At 37.8% G+C, this 6,010-nt stretch overlaps 1 long non-coding RNA gene and 1 other non-coding gene across 3 annotated transcripts; both read right to left on the bottom strand.

Moving 5' to 3' along the window:
* Nucleotides 1-876: 876 nt before the first annotated feature.
* On the bottom strand, nt 877-5,992 carry LOC130082453 (uncharacterized). 2 transcript variants are annotated; one of them, XR_008806775.1, is made up of 8 exons: nt 5,933-5,992; nt 5,391-5,449; nt 5,120-5,157; nt 4,854-4,937; nt 4,173-4,237; nt 1,486-1,558; nt 1,211-1,252; nt 877-974 (listed from the first exon to the last, which is right to left on the bottom strand). It is a non-coding gene; the product is annotated as an uncharacterized LOC130082453 (long non-coding RNA). The 2 variants fall into 2 exon arrangements; XR_008806774.1 differs by having other exon boundaries at nt 877-1,252.
* On the bottom strand, nt 4,316-4,449 carry LOC130082556 (small nucleolar RNA SNORA18). Its single transcript, XR_008806785.1, has one exon. It is a non-coding gene; the product is annotated as a small nucleolar RNA SNORA18 (small nucleolar RNA).
* Nucleotides 5,993-6,010: the final 18 nt, after the last annotated feature.

The following is a 6,010-nucleotide window of genomic DNA, read 5'->3' as shown; positions in this document are numbered from 1 at the left end:
GTCACTCCTGACTAGACACCTTATGAAGAAATGCTCAGCTGAAAACTATGCTTTAAAACATTCCCCAAAGATCAGCAACAGAACATTCAAGCTCTCACAAATAAAGGCTTAGTTACACTCAAAGGCAGCTTGTCAAAGCAGAAGTGGAGCACTAAAAGCTGTGTTCTGCAGAGAGAATCTTTTAATCTGAACCTCATGACCCACATGAAGCCCTGAGAACCAACCTGCACAAGGCTTTCAGACTTAAAGGGTCATGACATGTATTTTTCTCTTTTTAATTTGAATGTTCTAAGGTTTACTAGTTAAAGTTTTGCACAAAAAAAAAAGAAACATATGCAGAAAAACCATTTTCTACTAAACTATTTTGGCCCGTCTGAAATGATATTTTTAAGGGGCGGCTCGTCAGTAAATGTCCAGTTATGAATGGCCAAGATCATTGATTAGGAAAATATCAACCCCCATTATTGCACGAGTTTAGAAATCCTCCATGTAAAACTTACAAAGCATTATGAAATGTTTACTTGCAATGTAGCCGTCAGATCCTGTACAGTTCGCTACTATATCTTGCAACAAACATTTTTTGAACTTCCACTGCCTCATTAAAGAACAATTTGCAGTCAAATGCTTCAAACAAACATAGAATTATACAATATCCAAACAAGTTAAATACTTTATAAGGACGACGTTTTAAGCTCGCAGGATGTTTTAATAGTACAAAAGGCCTGTTATGCGTCAAAAAGTAATCATTTAACGGCTAAATTACATGCCCATAGAAACTATTTGAAATATGTTTGGGATTTTACACCAGTCCAATTCTTCACCCTTTATCATCAAAAACGTTTAAGAAAAAAAAAAAAAAAACAAGCATACAACAGATTGATTTCGAACTTCATTTATTGAAAACTGCATTACCACAAAACTCCAAAGCAGAGGAAGGTTTAGTTTCCCACGCAGTATGATCTCATCAGCACCAACTGTTGTTAAAGACAAAAGGCAATTACATTCATAATCAAAGAGCTAATACAATATGCCACTGAGAAGGCTTGAAGTATATCAGGTGTTGCCCTAAAGACCACAGGCATTTTATTTAGCAAAAAATGCTGCAAAACATCTCATAGGGCACTGATGTGGGATCACGGCGTTGAGGATCGCCAGTGAGAAGTGGCTGACCCCCTTTGAAAGTGATCCAAAGACATGAAATGGCTCTCACCTTGCAAGTCTGGCTGGGAAACCCTTCACTCCAAACCCAAACCTGATATAGAAGAAACAATTAAACAAACCTGTACAACCTCGCATTTGGAGTTAAAGTGCATTTAAGGAAATGTTCCTAATAAATCTGAGAGTGACTCATTAGGATGGGTTTTAATTTTTGGTCACGTCCACAGCAAGTCAGGAACCACATATCCTAAAAGCCTTGGTAATATGACCAAATACATCATGTTCATGCAACTGGGAATGTTCAAGACCAAAAGACAGAAGCCTTACTTTTCATTTTACAGCACTGCGTGTAAGAACGACGCCCTGCCAGCATTTATTCTTCAATCTCACCATATGGGACCTGTGGGCACAACACAAACAAGACCGGATTATCAAGACACGCTGAGCTATTGAAACAATGTCACAAGGCTTCTAAAAAGGGCAAGTGGCAGTAGGCCGATATCCTCCTCGGAGAACATCTTGGATGAGTGTTGGGGTGGGGCATATGGGAGAATTGACTGCACACCACTGACACTCATTACACACTGCAACGCATGTTATGAAAAATGTAAAGTGTTTTTTTTCCCTTCTGTCTAGTACAAAGTAACCTTTTCTTAAGTGTCTGAAATGGTTCCATAAAGGATTCAGTCTCTCTAAAACCCTCCTTTCCGTGAACCTACTCTGATTGGTCAGACGGCAAAGTCTGTTCTGATTGGTCTAGAGCTTACAGCTCCGGAGGCTTCCTCAGCACTTGACAGTGAGCCGATGGTACTTCCTGTCAATTAACAGTAACGATGGTGTCCATTTTTCCATATCAATTCCAGCACGAGTCTTTTGCAGTGCATACAAAGTGGATTCGCAGCGCTAAAAAGGGTTCTCGACACAAACCAAACTCTTACAGTCTCCAGGTTTTCCATTTCCATTAAATGTCGATAAACGATTGCAAAATGACAGGGTTTCCATTAACCGATGTTTTATTTTTTCCTCTCGCAATAAGTCATTCCAAAAATCATGGCAATGGATGTTGGTAGGTTTATGTATAAAATCGCAGCTAACGCACAAGCCATTATTTTTAATTGAAGATGTAGGCGTGTAAGGCAAGGAAAGCCCCTTAAACTTGGGAGCAGCCACATGAGTAGTGTTGCTTTCGTCAACGAAAATTGACTAAATATCGTCGTCAACGAACCTTTATCACGTGACGAAAACGAGACGCAACGTAAATGCTGGTCATGTGACGATGACTACAATTAAATCTATAATGCAATATTGTTGACGAATAAAAACGACTAAATGTGGTTTACAAAATAAAAACTATGCTAAAATGTCTCTTCATTTTCGTTGACCAAAACGAGACGAAATGTATTTAACGTTATTTCGTCTCGTTTACTTACATTATTATTATTCAGCTTTTGTTTCCTGTGTCACTTCAGGGGCTGCATCAGATCGCACTGCGCAGACACAGGCGACTTCACGTCCTCAAGCCCCACTCGCGGCATTATTTAGAAGATGCAGATGCGCGAGTTACGGCTGTTTTACTAGACTAAAATGTCATCAGTTTAAAAAGAGTATGAACGTGACTAAAACTAATATGACAACTTGACACAAAGACTAGACTAAAACTAATATTAAAACAGGCCGCCAAAAACACTACACATGAGGCGTTTCTCCCTTCTATCTGTTTCGAGGTCTTGATAAATTGTGGCATTTCTTTGTTGTTTAGAAACCAGTATTCCCATAATTCTTGTTTTTTTTACGAGTTTAATAAAGAACTCTGCCTCTTCGGTCCAAACATTAAAGAATGACTTGCGTACGTCAGGTGACCTGTAAATGCAAAAAAACTGTTTCCATTGCAATTTTGCAAAATTTTCCTTTCAAATTGCCTGAAAAACAAACTCATGCGAGCGTAAATTTTTCCATATTGCAAAAAGTTGCTAAATTAACACGTTTCCATTGGGTGCATTTTCAATTCACAATTTGTTGGGTAATGGAAATGTAGCTAGTGCTCTGAGGGTCAAAGTAGACATTGTTCACGGGCAGCCAATTAAGACCATAGGCTGGCATTAATTTGTTACATCATTACGTAGGCATGTAACAGAATTTCGGATAACTAGTTTCAGCAGGTCAGAATCTATTCTCTTTATAGAACTTTTATAACCCAAGACAATAACTTTTTGCCTTGCACTTTGATCGTTAAAACTTTGCAGACCTTTTACACACAAACAGCTTGTAGCAGCATATAAAAAAAATTAAATAATTTAAGGACTCCCTGCATTTTAATTTTTCAAACAAAAAGTTTACCATGACATTCAGACAATTTATGAAATTAAGACTACAACTCTAAAATAAACCAAATATTAATACTTGTTTTACACGGCCACAAATACAATTTTGGAATTTTAGAGACAATTACAAAAGGAACCTTTCTTGTTTTGATTAATAGTTTGGTAACAACGTAATAAAAACATTAATAGAAAATAGTAATCGATATAAAAAGTACACACAGCCCTACTTATATCATAAACAAATGGAAGATTTGGATTGAATGTCACAGGTCCTGCTGAGCTTGTCTTCACTAGACCTACTGCTTGAAAATGTGATTGGTTAGTACAGCGCATTGTTCCTAACTTTGCTTCCAGTTTTCAAATTGGTTTTGAAAATTCAAAAACAGTAGGCGTTATTGCAAAGTATGGCAATATAGAAAGTCATTGGGTATTCAATGCACAGTCTACATGCTATATACTACTCAGTCTGAACACTGCCAAATGTCAGTTAACACCATATAAGAAATAACCTTCATAATGAGGTCTTGTCTCGACCACTGCCAGGACCAAACAACAAACATATAAGGTCCATTAAGAGCAGGTGTCGAGGTTCTCTAGCACTGGCATTTGAACATTCCAGTCAGACATACAACTGTATGCAGATACCAACAGTGCAGGCTAGTGTTTGGAATCAGCCAATTGAACACTACATACCTCTCACACGCCTCCAATCACCAAAGGGCTGGTGCGCCGCCTAGTGGACATCCTTTAGATCACACCTACAGAGCAGAAATTCACAGATGAGATGTTGCTCTTCATTGTGTCTGACAAACGAAGGTACATCCTTTAAGCTAATTGAATGTACTGCAGTGTTTTCCCACAAAGCTAACGATATTAGCAACATGGGTAAAGCGATACTACAGACTTTATCTCTGAGGTATTTCCAACGACTAAGCTCTACTGAGAGGGGCCAGTCGGGATAGACCTCATTTAAACAACTTTTTCCAAAATCCATTACAGATAAAATGAAAACAAATACTAGGCCTGCCGCAATTAATCGGATCGTGGCTAGTCTAATTGCAATTAGATAACCCATAAATGAGCGGTTTAAATTTTAATCAGGGTTTGCCATCCAAATAAGGGAAATATGGAAGCTATATGACATTATAAATGACTGTATAAATATTTTTCACAGCATTAAATTAGATCAAATTGGCCTATTTTATTATGGGTTTCATTATTATAAAAATAAGGACTTGTACTGCACTGTAAGTGGCATAAGAAAAACAGTAAAATCATTAATACAATTATTCGTATGACAAATTTATAATTGTGACAGGCTTAGCAGATACTTTTACAACAACTGAAAAAGTGCTAACATGCAGTGACATTTACCATCTGAATAGGATTCCTCGGAAACAAAAAAGGATTATTTTTTGGATAAATTCCCAGGATTGAGGCAACATTTTGTTCTGGAGCCTGAAAATAAATGGAAACGTAAGAAAAGCATAGCACATGTACATTAAGCACACTCAAGGAGAGTTTCACTGTTCAGAAAGGCACATACTCTTTCATGGTTTATAAGAGCAGTTGAACATTAAAGGCAATCATCATTACAAAACTCGTTGTTAAAGTCATCATTATCCCAATTAAATTCTTACCTATTGACCCGTCTGTTCACAGGAGTGTCACCCAAAACCTGCAAGCACACGGAAGTTTTGAAATTATAAGCGAACAATAAAAACAGGCAAAAAAATTCCCATGCTAAACATGTCTCTTCTCAAAAGTAACACTGTTATTTGGTGAGCACAACAGCGGGTTGCAAGAGAAGGGAATTGTAATTTTTGCACTGCACTAGTTCCTAAGCCCACTATGACTAGACTGTGACTAGTACTGTGCATTTAATTTAGCAAAACAATCCAAACCACTTACCATACTGCATATGTCGGGTACAATAGGCTTCAAACCACATGGAGAGAGTTAAGAACCACCTGGAGGAAAAAAAAAAGTCTTCATACACCAAATTACAACCGTTGCAATGACGACATGTCGTGATATCCCAGGCCTCATTGTCATCATTGCAACGGTTCAACAGTGATGAAAGCAAACCTGGTGTTTTTCTAGCCACGCAGATCGAGGAATTTGCCATATTTGATAAACTCCACTTGTTATGTTCTGCTTGGCAACTTACGAGATCTGCTCAATTTTTACAAACTTGTTGCCCACAAGGACCAAATCACCCACAATAGATAATAGGGGTAAAGAACTTTTTAGCTCACTGTATTGATTTATTAAGGGTGATTTGGTCTATGTGCACAGGAATCTACAGGACTATTCAACCACGTGGTGCAGTATACGATACGCTAAAACGTAAAAAATACAACTCCCTGCCTTAAACTTTTCAAAGGTAACATACATTAAACTTAAAAGAAAACAATCTTGATCAGTGAAACTATGAAGTAACAACAAATTACCTAGTTTAAGTCAGACGTCTTCACACACGCGCTCTGAAGCGAGTTGAATCAGAGGAGGAAGGAAGGAAACGGAAGAAG

Source organism: Rhinichthys klamathensis, unplaced genomic scaffold (assembly GCF_029890125.1).
Source record: "Rhinichthys klamathensis goyatoka isolate OS25496 unplaced genomic scaffold, OSU_Roscu_1.1 h1tg000046l_1, whole genome shotgun sequence".
NCBI lineage: Eukaryota > Metazoa > Chordata > Actinopteri > Cypriniformes > Leuciscidae > Rhinichthys > Rhinichthys klamathensis.
This window is presented reverse-complemented; position numbering and strand designations above follow the sequence as displayed.